The 19,371-nt window shown below is 35.7% G+C and overlaps 2 pseudogenes; both read left to right on the top strand.

Annotated features, from left to right (window-relative positions):
* The window catches only part of LOC122037209, a 19,107-nt pseudogene extending 13,221 nt beyond the window's left edge, over window positions 1-5,886 (top strand).
* LOC122037207 lies at window positions 2,646-19,371 on the top strand (annotated as a pseudogene).

Raw genomic sequence — 19,371 nt, 5'->3', positions numbered from 1 at the left:
GATGGCTATTGCTAATCCAATATTTACTCATGGTCATCAGCTACCTACACTGGTAAGTGATTGTATTTCTTTTTTTGGTCTTCCTACTTCAAGATTACTTATAGGTACTGTGAAAGTGTTTCTTTTTTAATAATCTATCAATTAAATCTATGGTTATTAGTGACAGCTTTTTAGTTACTAGCTAAAAATTGTTACAATAGAGATTTTGTTTGGTCAATTTATTTCTCATCCTTAAACAATCTGCTGCAGGTCAAATACATTGATCCATTAATGCACTCATCAATTGTTGGAGATGCAGCATTTGAGACTATGCTAAATCTTGCTCATCGTCTAGCCCCACCTCTTTTTAGCTAGGTACACGAGATAGCTGCTTCTTTGCATATAATTTCTGCAAAAGATGTGCATGTAGTCTTGGAGCTTACCTAACCTCTGAAGGTCAAGTTCCCAAAGGTCCCCCATTGGATATTTTTGAGCAAATAGTTAATGGTCTGTCAATGTCATTGAACGATGGACCGCTTCTAGTAGATTTGTTTACCTTTATATTTCTAGTATATTTCTGTCTAAATTTAGTTACCATTCGACTGTACTTCTTGTTTGCTGTTCTTTTTAATTGCTCCATATTTTGCTTTCTTCTAAGAAGATTGCACTTCTCGATAACTTACTTCACATACTATATATGCATTTGGATCCTATATTGCCACTCGCTAGGCCACGGATGCTCTTTGTCGGATATGAATACCTTGATTTTGTAATGATGATCAACCATTTTATATTATAATTTTCTTGTCTCTTGTTGACTCTTCATGGCTTTTTCCAGGTTCTTTATCATGTCCTTGGTGTTCGTCCAGGCTTATTATCCACTAATTGGGCCATTGTTGAACGAGTTATGCCTTGGTATCCAAGCTAATGGATTGGCCAAAGTGAGTAAAATGTGGTTTTGTTACTTAAAATTACACTTATACTTATTTTTTTATTCTTTTTGCTTCTAATATTTCTGTGTAATTTAGTCCCTTTCTGGAGTTTATGCTAAGGATTTGCACGCCTGCTTGACCGCTATAAAATGCATTCCTTCTATCCCTGGCCATGTGCTTCGGAATGATGCTTTGATCATGACAAGTATTTGGATTGCTTGGAAGATGTCTATCCCTGGCCATGTGCTTCAAGCCTTTGCTTCTATCTTCCATCTGCTTCTCCAATACTGAAGGTGATTGATAGTTAAAACAAACTTATATTGCGGGTGCATGCTGTGGAAGTGGACCTCAATGAAATAACGTTGGGGCAAGTAAGCTTCAGCAAAGTAGGTTAGCAGCTTTAAATAATATTTTCCAGTATATCAGAACTCTGATTGCCTTTAAAAATGTTTTCCTTGAGCTTACTTTCTTGTTTTCTAACCATCACAGACTGTCATGTTTTGCAGGAACAATTTAATCAAAGTAACCAGTCATTTATTTTATGTTTAAAAGTAATTTGTCATGTATTTTCTCTATTACTTTCCTACTTTGCTAGTTTCACAGCCAGTTGATGTATATCTGACTATGAAAAAGTTGTTGTATGTGAATATCCTATTTGACCAAATGTTTGTTTTAAAGCCAAATCCTATTAGAGTTTCTCTGTTCATAGTTATGCTTTCAATTAAATATGAGTGGTAAAAATACCATGTCAGTGCGCTATAATGCTTTTTGTTGTTGCCATATAAGTATTTTTCTATCACAGCAGGTTGCTGATGATTCAACATCATATGGATGCTGCATTTTGGTCGAAGAACTTCTACAAAAACCTTCAATTTTCATTGCTTATAGGGGACAAATAATGCTCATCACCACTACGCCATCATGTTTTCACTACATCACATTGTTACTACATCTTATCAAGGCTTCCATTTTTTTAATTTGCATTTTGGGATACTAAAAAGGTAACAAACTAGCCTAACTTCCTCATCCATCATACTTCTTGTTCCTTTTTGATGTCCAATTGTTTAATTTAACTATATAAATGCATTTAAGCTTCTCAAATGACCACAATCTAAAATTTAACTTAGTGGTCGTAGCTTAGATTATTGAACCTTGTAAGTATTGAAGTTAAAAATTGTTCAGAAGTATCTTTGTTTTTATATGCTAATGAAAATTTTTGTAATGTAGATATGCATAGGAAAAAAATCTTTTTTAGTAAATTAGTGGGGGGTTTTGCTTATATAGTAATTGGGCACCTCACAATTTTTAGTTTTTGTCGTTGTTGTAGTATCTTTGTTGAAGAAAGGTTAGAATAGCTTACGAAGGCTTAGAAATGCTAAATCTGATATCTACAAAAGATGCATCTTAAGAAGAAAGGGTGCTTGATATCACTTATAACTCACTAGAGGAAAACTACACTACCGAACAAAGGAAATGAGTGATTCTGATTCAACACCAGATGCTACTCCTAAGGAAGTCTATAAATCACTGGAGGAGTATGGTGCTAAGGAAGGAGAAAAAGGCAAAGAAGGGATTCTGATTAAGCTACTCTTAAGGAAGTTTATAACTCACCTGATGAAGAGTGTACTTCTAAGAAAGTATCATTCAGCAAGGATCATGACTAACACCAACAAATTTCTATCTAAGATACTGCAACTTTAGCAGCTGACCAAGGATTGACAGACCTTATTGAAAGAGAAAATGTAGTCATTAGCCAAAATAATTTTGATGACTATATTAATAAAATTAATGCAAACAAGCGACAGAAGTTGGATGCAACCGATACTATTTTGCCACTTTTCCAGTATCATGCTTATGAGAGCTCTGATTCCTCTAGCAAGTAAGCTTTTTTTAAAACTATTTGTTTGCATTACCAAGTCAATCAGTCATTAGCAAAGTATAGCGTCAATTAATTAGTGAAGACTATCATCATATACTTGCCATCAAACAAAGCATAGTATAACTTGTGATAATTATTAGTTCAAGAAATATGCTTAATTTTCTTAGACCATACAAATGTAGTGTCAATTAATTATTATCTTGTGGGTACAGATGTGGAATAGTTAGGTTATTATTTGGATTTTTTAGAACCTCTACATGTTTGAATTCATCTTTTCCCTGGGTCTTTGGAAGATTTACATATTTATCCTTTCGAACTTTGGAAAATGAATTTCCATTGCAGAAATGATATTTGATTTTTCATATATTTTTCTGAAAGTATTAATTTTATAATTTTTTGGGGTCATGTGACTTTTTTCAATTTCTTTATGTTGTTCTGTAAATATTTCCTTTGAGTTAATTAGAATTTATAGCAAATAGCATGATCCACTATGATGCTTCCTATACGCTCTGCCTTAAACATTTTGTTTTTATTATCAAGATACCTAAATTCAACCACACAAACATGCTCTAGTCCCAACATATTGCACTTTTTAGTTATTTTGTTATGCATGCACTATCTTTTATAATCGTTTTAAAGCACCATGTCGTTCTGTTACTTGAAAACTATATGTGGGCACTTGGTTTCACTTATGAACCAAATAGCTAGAGATGCAGAATGATCCAAACAAAGGCAATATGCTTGATTACATTAATTGATGATATTTACGATGTCTATGGAACCTTGGATGAACTCCAGCTCTTCACTAACGCCGTCGACAGGTGACAGGCATTCACAATCATCATCAAGTCATGTTTATCTCAACTATCTAAGCTCGAGCGAGTTTTGTTGCAGATGGGACATAACTGCCATGGACAAGCTTCAAGAATACATAAAATTATGGGACTTAACTGACGTGGAGACTAACAACGAACAGGTCCTTAATGATGAACTTTATATTTGGTTGAGACAAAGGACTACTAGCCAAATATTGTCTCGAAGTGTATGTTTAATTTCTCCTAATTTATGTAAACTGCTGCCTTTCTCCTTGTATTTTGTCAAATTGTCAAATGCAGAGTTACTAGAGGAATTCATGAATGTTGTGAAATATAGATATGTGGAAAAAGTACTTCTAATTCAGGTCAATGACTAGATCAACTCTTTGTGGTTACAGATTTGCTTTGTGTTTCCTACTTATGCTATTTTGATCTCAAATTTGTTTAGTGTTATATTTTCAGTTTGAAGACTTTGCCAGCTATAATGCATGAACTCCTTGCCAAATATCACAAAACACATCTAGTCTTCAATGATGATATACAAGTAATTGATTTTAGCTCTATTGTTTTAGACTTGCTAGGCGTTTTGGCGCTTTAAAAATAGTTGGTGGAACATTGGCATAACAAAGTTTCTTATTTCTTTGTGTTGGGGAAGTTTTACTCCTAACTTAATTGGTTGATTTGGTCTATTGAATGTATTTGCATTTGGTCTATTAAATGTTTTTGACTTTGATTTTGTTGACTTGTGTATTTGCCTGTGAACATCTTAGTTTCCCATTATGGGAGTATGAATTCCTATTTACTTATGCTTCGTCCTTGTATTTTATATTACAAATCTTGTGATGTAAATAATTATATAAGAAATAAATATAGAAAATCATTTCTATTAGGATTTTATTTATTAGTTGGGCTTCTGCTTTTTGAAAAAAATGGCAGAAGATGGTTTTTCCAATTTTATGGTTTGCATTAAAATCTAATATTTGCCATAATTTTGCTATGCTACTTAGTGTTAAGTTTACATGTTGCATGTTATATGACTTTAATTATTGCACTGCACGTACATGTTTCAAGAGTATATTAACTCAACTACTCTCAGTTAAATATCTATTTTATTTTTGCTATCAATACTTCTTTGAATCTTGTCCTTATTTTGATTATCAATACAGGCTGGTACCGGTATTTGTAGAACTCATGGCTCTTGAGATGTCAAAGCAGGTTTTCAACTGAGTCTTTTTATTATGCGCATGGACAACATTTTGGATGTTCTGATGATTTTACATACTGGCTCATTTGGTTGTAGATTTTTATGGCTGTTGTAGACAAAAGCTCCGTTGGAAGGAATTTGCAAGAAGATATAGATGGTTGATTGTAAGGTAAGGAATAGAATCTTAGACCTTGCTTATTTAGTTATTCTTATTGCAAGCATAAAACTTTTAATTGTTTTACTTTGTTGTTCATTGTTTGCATTGTGATACCCGTTCCAGGGCTTAATTGTGAGCTCACACAAGGATTCCCTTCAACACTTTAAGGAACCTTGGGTGCATGATCATGAGCTAAATGTCTGCCATGCACTTGGATATTTTCTCTTACTATGTGTGTGACTTTTAAGTTATAGCATTATTGATGACGAGAATGCTTTCTCCAACTCGGGTCTACTCTTTTAAAGTGGTTTCTCTAGTGGTCATATTTTCATTTAAAAGATACTAATACTTTATCTTATTTTTGCTGTCTCAAGTTTGTACAACTTTAAGTGTACTTTCTATTTGTAAATTTGCCTACACTAGTTTTCGAATAGTCCTTCATTTGTTCTAGTTTAATTTCTTAGGTAATCAAGCCCACTATTTTACTGGGTCATCTGGAGTGGGAAAAACTTTCACTGAGGAATACGACTACGTTTAATGAGGTTAGCTTCTAGACCTCTACCAAATCCTTACTAAAATGCATTCAGTTTCTACGTGCAATTTACCTATATTCAGAGAGGATTAGATCCAATCCACAAGTTCCCTTGCATTGATTACAGAAATCCATAATTTTGGCTCTATAGCCCTTCCTCTCAATCAAAATGCAATGCAGAAGAGGCATGTTCATGGCGTAAGGTAAGCTTCCTCCATCTTTTTATAGCAACAGTTGCATAATTCATATTCATGATTTACTCTGATAGTTAACTTCTGTTATTGAAGAATTTGACTTTCATTCACAGGGTCAAGCAATATTTGCTAGTGGGAGTACATTTGATCCAATTGAGTATGATGGAAAAGTTCTTGTGCCACGACAAGTTTAAATCTTATTCTCAACATAAACAACCTATATCAATAAGAAAATTTTTATTTGTTATTGTTAGAATATTGTAAATATAATAACTAGGGGTATTATTATAATTATGTTGTATCCTTCTCTATATAAGTCAATAACTCTGTGGTATCTAATACACGGTTTTCTCTTAACATGGTATCAGAGCCAAACCTTAATTTTTCCGCCGCCGCCACCAATTCCTGTTGCCATTAGTCACGCTTGGACGGGGACAAATCTCTCCCGATCTCTCTTCTCCCTCTCGCGTCACTTGCAAGCACAAGCCCCGCCTCCTTTCCTTGAGCGGCAGCAGAGGCATCTCCTTCCCGATCGCGAGCACAGGTCGCCGCTGCTCTTCCTTCTGCGTGGAATATCCTTGCGTCGCCGCAGCCAACCCTAAATTTTCCAGCGCTGTCGTAGCAAACCTTAAATTTTCTAGTGCCGTCACAGCAAACCCTAAATTTTCCAACGCCGTCGCAGCAAACCCTAAATTTTCTAGCGTAAACCCTAAATTTTCCAGCGCTGTCGCAACAAACCCTAAATTTTTCAGCGCCGCAACAAACCCTTAATTCTCTCCGTGCCTGTCTCCAAGGTGTTGTGACGTCACCGAAGATTCGGGTTGCTGCCCTCTTTCACCGAACTGATCAATGGCTACCTCCAGCACTCCAAAGCCGGATATTTCGATCTTTACCAACCACATCACCGCACCACTCTCCTCCGAGCAGTTGGATGGTAAGAACTACTCCTCTTGGGCTTCTCACATTGAGCTTTGGCTTGTTTGATGGAGTCAAAGAAAGAGCGCAACAAGCTAACGATATGGATCATGGTCAACCTACTCTAGATATTAATGATGATCCATTATGCATCAATGGAGGCCCAATTACAAGGGCTAAGGCTAGAAAGATGAAGGAAGCCCTTCATGTACTAATTGAAGATGTGAAGGTCAAAGCTACCATTGAAGAAGGTTTGACTAAGAGCAACTCATTCGACATAGTCAACTTAATTCAAGCCTTAGATGAGCTTAATTAGCACTTAAGTCTCATGTCTATGTAGTAGGGATATGTAGGCTCAATTTAAACTCAATTTCTACTTTTATTTGGGTTGTAATAAAGCCATAAGCTTATAATGGGTAAGTAGTCTGCATAGGCCTTTACTAAATGGGCTTTCTTTTGGCCTTTTAGGGTTTTTTGGTCACCTTATAGCTATAAATAAAGGGGGTGACGCCCACACATGTATCTTTGACATATTTTTTAATCTAAAGTACGGTGAGACTCTCGCTTGTTGGTTCTTCATTGAACTTGAACTTATCAAGGCATCTCCTTGTGGCGTTCAAAGACTTATCAACCTCAATCCCAAGGTTGTGGCGTCTTCCATCTCCTATACCAAGGTTCGTGCTTTTCTAAGCATTGGATCGAGGTTTCTTTCATCCATCTTATCGTCTTAGACCTTCCTTCTTTCTGTTTTCAATTCGTTGTGGGTTCTTGAGATATCTTTCTCGTTGGGTTCACATCATTGTTGGACAGGGTTATGAGACACATCTCTCTCAAACCGAAGAGGATGTTCAAGTCGTCGATCGTCCTCTGTAGAAAAAGGTTGACGCCCAGTTGTGTTGCATTATCCGAGCCACCATCCATCCATCTCTTAAGGATGTCTTCCGCACTCACAAAACCTGTAAAGATGTTTGGACACAGGCTTAACAACTCTTTACAAACACTTCTCGGCGACTCTATCAAGTTTATGAAGATCTCATGACCATCCTCAGTGCCCATCAAATTAAGGATTCAATGTCAACGTATCTGGGATTGGTCTCTAGCCTTCTTTGTGACTTCAATGAATTACTTCCACCTGCGACCACTGCTGTTGTAGAGCTTGAAAATCGAAAGAAGTTTTTTATGTCTCTGGCTTTATATGGTTTGCCCTCAGATTATTCTCATGTTCGTGATCAGATCCTGGGCAGCCGCACAGAAGCTACCATAGACAGTACGTGGGCGACTCTCCTCCGTGTCCCTGCCAAAGTCTTGACATTACCTTCTTTCATTCCTAGTGACTCGTCAGCTTTGGTCTCTCGAAACAACAACAGACCTCCGCCTTGAAAGGGTGGCAAAGGACCTCCTTGGTGTGATCACTGCCATCGACCAGGACACACGATTGATAAGTGTTGGAGTCTGCATGGTTGACCTCCTCGCGCTGCTCAGTTCGTTCAGAGTTGTGTTGCTTCTTCGGCTTCTGATGGCTGCCGCCACCGGATCCGACCCGAAAACCTTCCTATAATGACTTTCTGAAATGGTTTGAGGATCGTCAGGTTTCTGATTCCACTGCTGCTGTTGCACACGCTGGTAATTCCTTTGCTAGCATATCTCACTCTTCAGGTCCTTGGGTTCTTGATTCTGGGGCCACTGATCATATCACTGGTAATAAATCTCTATTTTCTTCTCTCACTACTTCTGGTTATTTACCAATTATCATCATGGACAATGGTTCCCAAACTGAGTTCAAGGGTATTGGTATTGTTCATCCTTCTCCGTCTCTTTCCTTTCATAATGTTCTTTATGTTCCCGGAGCTCCCTTTAATCTATTGTCAATAAGTCAACTTACTCGGTCTCTTGATTGTGTTATTTCTTCTGCTAAAATGTCTGTTTCCTTACAGGACCGGAATACGGGGAGGATGATTGGCTTCGGATGTGAGTCTCATGGACTTTATTGGCTTCAACAACCCTCTCTTGTTGGCTCGGCGACGACATCTCCACTTCTTATTCATGCTCAGTTGGGACATCCAGGTCTTGATAAGTTGAAACAATTACATCCTAGTCTTTCTCACTTAGAGTCTTTATCTTGAGAGTCGTGTCAATTAGGTAAGCATGTTCTTAGTTCTTTTTCTCCTTGCACTATGAGTCGGGCTGCGCCCCCCTTTGCTTTGGTACATTCTGATGTTTGGGGTCTGAGTCGTGTTTCTTCTACATTGGGATCACGATATTTTGTTACTTTTATAGACGATTTTTCTCGTTGTACATGGTTATATCTGATAAAAGAACGTTCAAAATTGTTTTCTATTTTTCAATCTTTTTTTCATGAAATCAAAACTCAGTTTGGTATTTCTCTTCGAACTTTGCAAAGTGATAATGCACGCGAGTATCTTTCTACTCAGTTTTGTTCCTTCTTGGCATTTTATGGTATACTGCATCGCACGTCTTGCCCTCATACCCCTCAACAGAATGGGGTTGCAGAACACAAGAATCGTCATCTCCTTGAAACTACTCGGACTCTTCTTCTCCATTCTCATGTTCCTCATCAGTTTTGGGGTGATGTCGTACTTACTGCGTGTTATCTCATCAATCGTATGCCTTCTTCCACTCTCCAGGGTAAAATACCTCATCATATCCTCTACCCACATAATCCTCTTCATCCTTTACCACCTCGGGTCTTTGGTTTTATATGTTTTGCTCATGATCTTGATCCTAGCATTGATAAACTCTCTCCCGGTCTCATAAGTGCATTTTCCTTGGGTACCCAAGGTCTCAGAAAGGGTATAAGTGTTATTCCCCTACTCTTCGTCGGTACTTCATCTTTACTGATGTCACATTCTTTGATTCGGTTTCATTTTTTGGGCCTCCCGCTTCCCAGTATGAGGTTTCTCCCTCTCCACCTGCACCAGTGACTATCATTTGTCCTCTGGAGGTACCTCTATCATCCCCAGCCTCGTCTCCTCCTTTGCAGGTTTATCAGCGTCGTTCTCATCCTACTTTGTCGCTGACCGACCTTGAGACTGCCGTGGACACATCTTTGGAGCCAAGTCCTTCTCCGTTTCCTCCGGTCCCATCTCCTGAGTCTGATATTCCTATTGCACTTCGAAAGGGTATGCGTTCCACTCGTAATCCTTCTCCTCACTATGTTTCTTTGAGTTATCATCATCTTTCTCCTTCCTATTATTCTTGTCTTTTTTCCTTGTCGTCTGTTTCTCTTCCTAAGACTGCAGATGATGCCTTTGCCCATCCAGGATGGAAACAAGCTATGCTCGATGAAATTTGTGCTTTACAGAGTAGTGGGACTTGGGACCTCGTTCCTTTACCACCTGGGAAGTCAGTTGTTGGTTGTCGATGAGTGTATACGGTGAAGGTTGGTCCAGACGAGATGGTTGACAGACTTAAGGCGCGTCTCATCGCTAAAGGCTATACTCAGATCTTCGGATTGGATTATGGGGATACTTTTTATTCTATTGCCAAGTTGTCTTCTGTATACCTATTTATGTCAATTGCTGCGATTCGCCATTGGTCTCTTTATCAGTTGGACATCAAAAATGCATTCTTACATGTTGATCTGCTCGAGAAAGTCTACATGGAGCAACCTTCGTGTTTTGTTGCTCAGGGGGAGTCTTCTGGTCTTGTATGTTGCCTGCAGAAATCTTTATATGGCCTCAAGCAATCACCCAAAGCATGGCTCGGTAGATTTAGTACTGTAATTCAACAATTTAGCATGACTAGGAGTGAGGCTGACCATTCTGTCTTTTATCGCCACTCATCTACAGGTTGCATCTACGTAGTGGTTTATGTTGATGATATTGTCATCACAGGTAGTGATCATCTTGGGATTTCACAAGTAAAACAACATCTTTTTAAACATTTCTAGACAAAGAATCTCGGCAAACTCAAATATTTATTGGGATAGAAGTAGCACAGTCTAAACAGGGGATCATCATATCCCAAAGAAAGTATGCAATGGATATTTTGGAAGAAACGGGAATGTTAAATTCAAAGACAGTCGACAACCCTATGATCCTAATGTCAAGCTCCTGCCAAATCAGGGGGAGCCTCTTTCAGATCCTGAACGGTACAGGCAATTAGTAGGGAAACTAAGCTACCTTACTGTTACTTGTCCGGATATCTCATTTGCGGTAAGTGTAGTAAGTCAGTTTCTCAACTCTTCATGCAAAGAACATCAGAATGCTGTGACTCGCATTATTCGATATATCAGAGGTGCACCTGAAAAGGGTCTTTTATATGTAGACAAATGGCATACTCGAGCTATAGGGTACTCTGATGCAGATTGGGCAGGATCTCCCACTGATAGAAGATCCACTTCTGGGTTTTGTATATTTGTTGGAGGTAACCTTGTTTCTTGGAAAAGCAAAAAGCAGAATGTTGTAGCAAGATCTAGTGTAGAGACAGAGTATCGGGCTATGGCCATTACTAGTCAAGAGCTTATATGGCTAAAATGATTGTTTCAGGAACTCAGGTTTGGGGAGGTTACACAAATGTCACTTATATGTGACAACCAAGCTGCCATGCATATTGCCTCGAACCCAGTTTTTTATGAGAGGATAAAGCATATTGAAGTTGATTGTCACTTTGTTAGAGAGAAAGTTATATCAGGAGAAATATCTACTAGTTTTGTCAACTCACATATCAACAAGTAGATATATTCACTAAGTCACTGAGAGGTTCTCAAATTGACTACATATGTAACTAGCTGGGTGCATATGATCTATATTCTCCAGCTTGAGGGGGAGCGTTAGAATATTGTAAATATAATAACTAGGGGTATTATTATAATTATGTTGTATATCCTTCTCTATATAAGTCAATAACTCTGTGGTATCTAATACACAGTTTTCTCTTAATAGTTACAAACTAAACTTTGGTGTTTCATATTCGTCCAGTCAAATAATGCCTATATCTTCCTGGGTTTGGCCTTGGTGATCTCCGGAGCAACCCGTGTGCACAACGACATGCTGCTTGCAGCCTATAAGTTCACAAGTTAATTCACTGTTTCTATTTTTGTATATTCATTATTTCAAAGTTGTTCCATATAACATAAACCCATTGGGAACATGTTTAATCAACTTCGAATTTTACTTTTCCATATATTCCACAAAACTATGGAAAGTAGTGTAATTGTGGTAACTTTTATTGGACAGCGGATGCTTTAGCTCAACAGGTGATGCAGGAGAACTTGGACAAATGTTGCAGCAAAAGCATATAAACTCGGTGAGTTTCTTCATCATCTCTTTATTCTGAATGCATAATAAGTCTACGTTAAACTATGCTATACCTAGATCCCAAGGCCTTGGTGAAGTACGCAGAGAGCCTCATGTATACAACCCTGTTTTCCACCAGTAAAGATGATTGGACAAGAGCCAACACTTCATGCATATTAGCAGTCTATATAATAAGTAGGTGTTTTATCAATACTTTTTCTAATTATTTGACCCATCCACATTACAATGTTAACTTGGAGTTAAACTTGTGTTTTTCTTTTTATTTTCTTTTTCTTTTTCACATCAGAATTTATTAATGATGGTAAGGCGTTTTGAGTGCTTCCTTCTGTTTGATGACTTCATGTTGGTACTTTTGTGTCAAAGGAGATGTCCTACTTAAGTGGTTGTATATAATATTTTTTATGCTTTTTTATTACCCAAAATTCACCTTTGATGATGTTTTCATTCTTAAGCATCCAACATGGTTCATCCTTTTAAATACACTCAGTGCAATTACTTAATGATGAATTTTATATTGAGTTGAGGGGAAGAAGGGCTACTAGCCAAGTAATGTCTAGAACCATTTGTTTTATTTCTCCTAATTCAGGTAAACTTTTGTCAAACTGGTTTCTCCTTGTATTTAGGAATATGCAAAGTTACTCGAATTCATAAATGTTGTGAAGTAGAGATATTGGAAAAAAAGTACCAATTCAGGTTAGTGGCTGGATCAATTCTTTGTGGTTGCATATTTGCTAATTGCTTCCTGTTTATGCTATTTCAATCTAAATTTGTTCTGTGTTATATTTTCAGTTCGACGACGTTGCCACCTTAATGCATTTGAACTCCTTGCTAAATATTGTAAAACACATCTTGTCTTCAACGATGATATACAAGTAATTGATTTGAGTTATACTATTTTATCTCCATGCGTGAATATTTACCTGATCTATCACTTTGTGAAGGTCATTTGTTATTAAGGTAAAATTTTCTGCTTGAATATTTTATCGACCATTCCTTTTATGAAGGTTTCATTTATTGTTGATGGTGTTTTTTTAATAAATATTTAATCTCCATCTATTCATGCTAAAGGAAAGGAACAATGGGGCAGCTGTGTGACCTTCCTGAATTGATCTAAATGTATGTTGACTTTTGCAGTTGTAAATAGGTCTGCAAATTCATAGCAGTAGTTAGATTATGTTTTGAGCATTCTCCAATTTGTGAATGATGATGTTTGTACTTCAAGATCAATATAATTTCTTCATAAGCATATTGCTAGGCTAGTTCATTTTGCATGGTTTAGTTTATTTATCTTGTCAAACTATTCTATATATGCGGTGTTTCTCGTGGAATAGTGAAGCCATCATTGAACCTGACATGCTACTGATTAGTTGTGATTTTGGTTCAAATATGAGTTGGACTCTAGGTCTTGGGATGTCAAGTTTTTTTTTTATTTATGTTGACCACATAGTAGTAGTAGTAGTAGACACCAAAGCAGTTATGCTACTCAACATTCTTTGTTTGTTGAAACAATAGTGGACAGACACAAATATGATCTTTAGTGCTAAGGTAGTCTTGAATGATACATTGATACCAAACTGGTGGAACTGAACCAAACTGGAGGCCAAACATAGGAAAAAATTTGAAATGAAGGGCCTATATAAGAAAGTGTTCAGGGAGTTGACAATGAGAGTAACTACACAACGTGATTGTCCACATAGTAGCAACTAACTCAGCCGAATATAGTTTTTCAGTCTTCATTCTTCCTAATTGTTGGAGTGTTCATCCAACAATCATCCTAGAAGTGACTTTATTTTCAGAATCTGACATGTACCTTCTACTTATTCAAAATTTTACTATCAACATCAGGTCGTGTTTATCAAATTATTACTCGCTTTTTTGCATCTAATTACCAAAATAAATTAGACATGTTTTTTTTGCTTAGAATAATTTGTTTTTGTCTAGGATATTTTATGCAGTATCACAAGTAAACTGTGATCTCGAGGAGCATTTAAATGTCTTTAATTGGACAAATTGTCAAACAACACAATAGAAACCAACAGGATGAAGATTTCCATCTGTATTCATCTATAAAATTGGACTTTCTAGTTTAGGAAAAAATGTGAAATTTTTCAAGCAACAAAATGTGAGACAAAATATGCTCTTATCTTTTTTGGAAAAAATAACCAAGACCTTACATACTTTAATGCAATGTTAGATATGAGGACTAGTAACTAAACATTTTATATGTTGGTTGAACACCCCAACATAACTCATAAGGAGTTACAGAAGGCAGTACCAGGTCTTTAATGCTCGGCGAAGGTTATTGGGCCAACATTTACTGTTAAAATTTTATTGTTTGCATCTTGAGCATAGTCTATAAAAATTATTTTTTCAAAAAGAATCATTGGGTCACTTCTATCTATGAAATTGCAAAGTCGTGTTCTCAATTATTTTTCAAGCAACAAAAGGTTCTTTATTCTTGAACGGGAAAACATGTCCTTGTTCCCTAGAGCTTTTGGAATGGGCTAGAATAGAACTTGAGGAATTTACATTTTTATGCATATTTTAAATCCAAATAAAAAATAATTATTAAATTTCATTAGGTAGTTAAAGCTTTATATTATTCTATCTCAATTTGCACTTTGTTGAGATCTTAAAGATTGTTCTTAATGCATGATTTGATGAATTACTTTAGGCCTAATATGTAGGATTTATTAGACAAATATTTGAATAATTATAGAAATGTTTTAATATATTGGTGGAAATTGGGACATGGGTACTAAAAATGTTTCTTCTATCATAACTGTTAGAGGTGACGCCATCTACAGCATGGAATGGTGCTGAAAAATGGTATTGTTTACTAACTTGCAGTGGAAGAAAGTTTGTCACATTTATATGAGTTTCTTGATTACACATAGAAATGGATATACCTGATCTATTTGTACACAACTACACTTCTTCAATATCTTATGAATGGCTGGGCTATAAATTTAAAGTTTCCAACATCAGATTGGCTTTTTATTTGTTCTCAATGTTTATTATTATTGCATTTGTATTACTTCCTTCTTCTTAATCTCTATTTTTCACTCTATTTCCCTTATTATATGATTTGCTAAACTTTGGTAAAAGAGGGGCTACAGCATTAATCTTGAATATAAACATACAATAGAATCCATTTTTGTAAGGGAAGAAGTGTAACTAGTGATTAAAGCCCATAGTTTAATTAGATTAGCATGTTGCAAACTATGCATCATGAAGTAGCTACTTTCCATTAACCTACATTTAAGCTGATCTTGAGTTGCTCGTGGAGGATTCCACATTGTTTAGAATAGCATCATAAAGAAAATGGTGAGAGTAGATAATTTGAAAGGTATAACTGAGGCCTCAATGCCCTATCCATGTGATATTATTCATCTAAATCAAAATACAGATAATATAGCTCAACAATCATTGCATATACAATCATTTCATTAATGATTTGAATATGCAAAGTAGTCTGAAGCAACTGCAAAATCTTATAATCTAAATGATATGAATTGCACTAGATAGTGATCATTAATCAGTTTTAATTGTATTTAATCCAGACATTGTCAATGAATTCTCTCCAATGGTTACTTTTGAGATGGGATGTTTCAGTGCTCAAAGAGATGCTGGCCTAGTTAATATTAATTCGATAGAACAAGTTATTCAAAGTAACGACAAACTATTCTAGGAATTTGTGATCAAGGAATTACGGATATTTCAAAACTAGAGCAGCAATTATTGCTTCTGGTTAACACTGCAAATATTGTGAAACTTTTGCTAATTATTACTTCTGGTATCATTAGCATTACAAAGCCTTTACATTCTCATTCGGTTAATAGATCATAAGAGGAGCATTACGATTTGGTGTTTTCTATTGAAGAGGTTGCAGATAAGTTACAAAGTACTTTCTTCCAGTAATTTTTCAGATTTATTAATTTTGACTTTAAGTAAATCGTTCCTATGCTTTGACTAACATCATTGATGAAATTTTATGGTTCCATGCGATGCATTAATTTTATGATGCAATCATGTTTTCTTAATTCCCTTTGCATGCTCATTGTTCCTGATTATATTTATTAGGAAGAAGTAATAGGGTTTGCTATTCAATATAAATATATAATTCTATTAAAACAACTAATGAACTTTTATAAAAAAAAAGCTTCAGGGTAGGTCACTATTTAATTAATGTCATACTCGTACACCAATATTATTGAATTTTCAGTGATTTCTTATTTAATAATTTATTTCTAAGCCTTTCTAAATCCTAAATAAGATTTTTTTTTTTCAAAAAAAAAAAAAAAACTTAGAAACTCCCATTTTATTATTTTTGGTTAGATTTTTTAACAAAACATGGTCGAATTGACATGATTTTTTTTAATATTATGTTAATTGTCATTTTTTTCTACTTGGAACTCTAAATTTATTATTATGCTCTAGTCGATAGTATTTATATTTGATTTGAGAATAATACAAATTTTTGCCTAAATATTAGTCGCCTATTTAGAACTCATTCATACTTCTAATTAGTATTTGTCATATTTCAAGTGGGGTTCTACTATGAGAGGATGACATAGAATACATCGTTTAAAAGTTTGAATCATATCAGAGTTCAGTTTATGACCGAAACATCACAAAATTGGCTAACTCCAAAACCAAGATATGGTCTTTTAGATCCTCACAGTCGGCCTACCATCATGCAGGGTGAATCACCAATTTCAGACATAGGTCATACTGATACTTCTAAGCTTGAACATCCTTTTTCATCTGGATCATTAGAGAAAACACAGAATCAAGTTTCTCATTCTCAACAGACAGATAGAACTCAGTTGGACAAACAATATTTTGGTGATGGTGATAAGATCTACCCTAACCATGCTATACTGGAAGCTTCAAAGGAGAATGAACACTATAAATGGGATCATGAGCCTTCTCGTGGGGATGCTAATTTTCCCAGGCATCATGGCACAAGCTTTGCTAATAGTAGTTCTATTAATAAGGCACAAAAGCATAATCTCAGAAAACAAATTCATCTCAGAAAAACAAATTCGGCCACTCTTAGGTTTTCTAGAAAAGGGACCACCTTCTCAGCATGTTTCAAGACAACTTAATTATGTTCGGCATATATCTAGACAAGAAAGACAAGAAAACATACTGCCACTATTGTATGCTTCAAATGAGAAGAGGACAACGGTAACTTGATTCATTGATGGCAGAATTTGCAGGTTAACATGTTATCTTGTGCATATGATCAATAATCAATCTATAGTTTAAAAGTATGGTTAATTGCTTCTATGGCTATATTTAGTTAAAACTAATTGTTTAATCTTTTTTTATGGATTCTGAAGAGTTAAAGATATATAAATTCACACTTATGCATTATTCTTAGATGAAATCTAGAAATGCAAATTCTGCTTGATCAATAGTGACTAAGAAGGCAATTTTGTATGTCTGTTGAACTTCTAGCTTATATCTTGTAGCATCTTTCTAGGAGGAAGAGTTTCATGATCATGCTCATAAAGCTTTTGTATTATGTAATCCAAGATATTAAAAAATTATGGGTTTATTGTGCCTTTTGGCTGAAAGATGGGTGTTCTTTCTTTTTGGTTATTGATTTCTCCTTGTAACATTGCCCTTCATGATACTGCTATATTTTGAAATTCAAACAATTTAATATTCAGAGTTTAGGTGTAAGTATATAAGTATTACTTTACATATATTTTATTTTGTCGTGGCAGCTTGCTGCATCTTAGACACAGTTATTTGGATAATGATTTACTACTAGCTAAATCTTTAAACTTTCATTATTCTATTTGAAAAGTTTATTACAAACTTCATGCATAACAATGTAATAGTCCAAGCTGTTTTGTAAATAATTGCATGAAAAATGTGAATTTCCAAAAAGGTCTTACAGCATGTTCATCTCAATCACTTTACTTGTAACACCTATTAGCTTGTATGGTTTGGGCATGTTTGTACCACCAAATTTAAGATTTATAGCTAGGAATTAGGACATCTCTAAATTATATTGTACTAAGTTTAATATCTGGATTTTTGCCAGCTGTGGGTTGTTTTCTTGGTGAATGATGTTTTCCTGAATAGGTCTAGTTTGTTTACAACTTTGTGGAAATAAAAAGGTTCTTCTTATATGGATAGTTGTCATCATGGATAATTGAACTTTTCATTTGTCCTCTCCCTTTTGGACACTAACATTGATTCTAAATTCAAATCTTAAAATTACAAAAGAGAGTTCTTATATCGAAGGCTTTACACTTTCAATATTTCTGTCCTCCATATGTTCTTTTTCTGGTTCTTTTTACCCCTATTCATATCTGCCTCCATTCCATTTGCTTACTTTATTTAGGGGTGAGAGAGTGTGATGCAAAGATGTCGAGATATGAGCGAATGTAAAACTTTTAAGCAAAGCAAGAAAGAAGGTTTTGCCTACAATGGAATTAAATTTAAATGATGGAGCTTTGACATCAGGATTAGCATCACAAAACACTAGTGGTATTTTTATGGATCCGACGTACTAAATGCTAGACCTGGTAGCACTATGCATTTGGATTGATGTCACAGATGGTGTCTTCATCAAATGATGATGTGGCAAGGGAATATCTTGAGAAAGTTGCAGGTCATCTGTTAGTAATTGCACAAGCTGGCACGTTGGTGAAATCTCACGTGTAGCCAAAGCTTGCTTGCTCAGTTTTTCAGATGTTCAATAAAATGGAGCCAACTATTCTCTTGAAGGTGTGTTGGAACTTCGTCGGCAGTTTATAGCACCTTATCTCATCTGGGTAACTAGTGCTATCTTCTGAAAAATTTTCTCTATTGCAAATTGTAGATCCTCAAGTGCATCAACAATTTGTCCATGGATCCAAATTGCTTAGAAAGCCTTCAACGTGCTGATGCAATCAAGTATTTGATTCCAAATCTTGAGCTTTCTAAGGATCTCGTCTCACGGATACATAGTGAAGTGTGTAATCTTAAGATTTTTTTTTTCTTCATTTTTTTGTTCTCTTTGGTACAAGATTCATTACTTGCTGTGTCTAAATTAATTTGCTCATCTTTGGAAGGTCCTCAATGCATTATTCAACCTTTGCAAGATCAACAAGAAGGAGGCAGGAACAAGCAGTAGAAAATGGAATTATTCCACACTTGATGAATTTTATCACTTCAGATTCACCACTCAAACAATATGCATTGCCTCTGCTAGATATAGATCATGCTTCTCAAAACTCAAGGTAGCAGCTGCGAGCTGATGGAGGATTGGAGATGTACTTGAACCTGTTCAAGGATGACTCTTGGGCCAGTATGCTTTAGATTCAATTGCAGTCTGCTTGGCGCATGATAATGGACAGATGAAAGTAGAACAAGCACTACTGAAGAAGGAATCAATTCAGAAATTAGTGAAGTACTTCCAGAACTGTCTAGAGCAATACATCCGTGCACATTTTGGAGCCTTTTCTGAAGATAATTATGTAA

Source organism: Zingiber officinale, unplaced genomic scaffold (assembly GCF_018446385.1).
Source record: "Zingiber officinale cultivar Zhangliang unplaced genomic scaffold, Zo_v1.1 ctg245, whole genome shotgun sequence".
Taxonomy (NCBI): Eukaryota; Viridiplantae; Streptophyta; class Magnoliopsida; order Zingiberales; family Zingiberaceae; genus Zingiber; species Zingiber officinale.
This window is presented reverse-complemented; position numbering and strand designations above follow the sequence as displayed.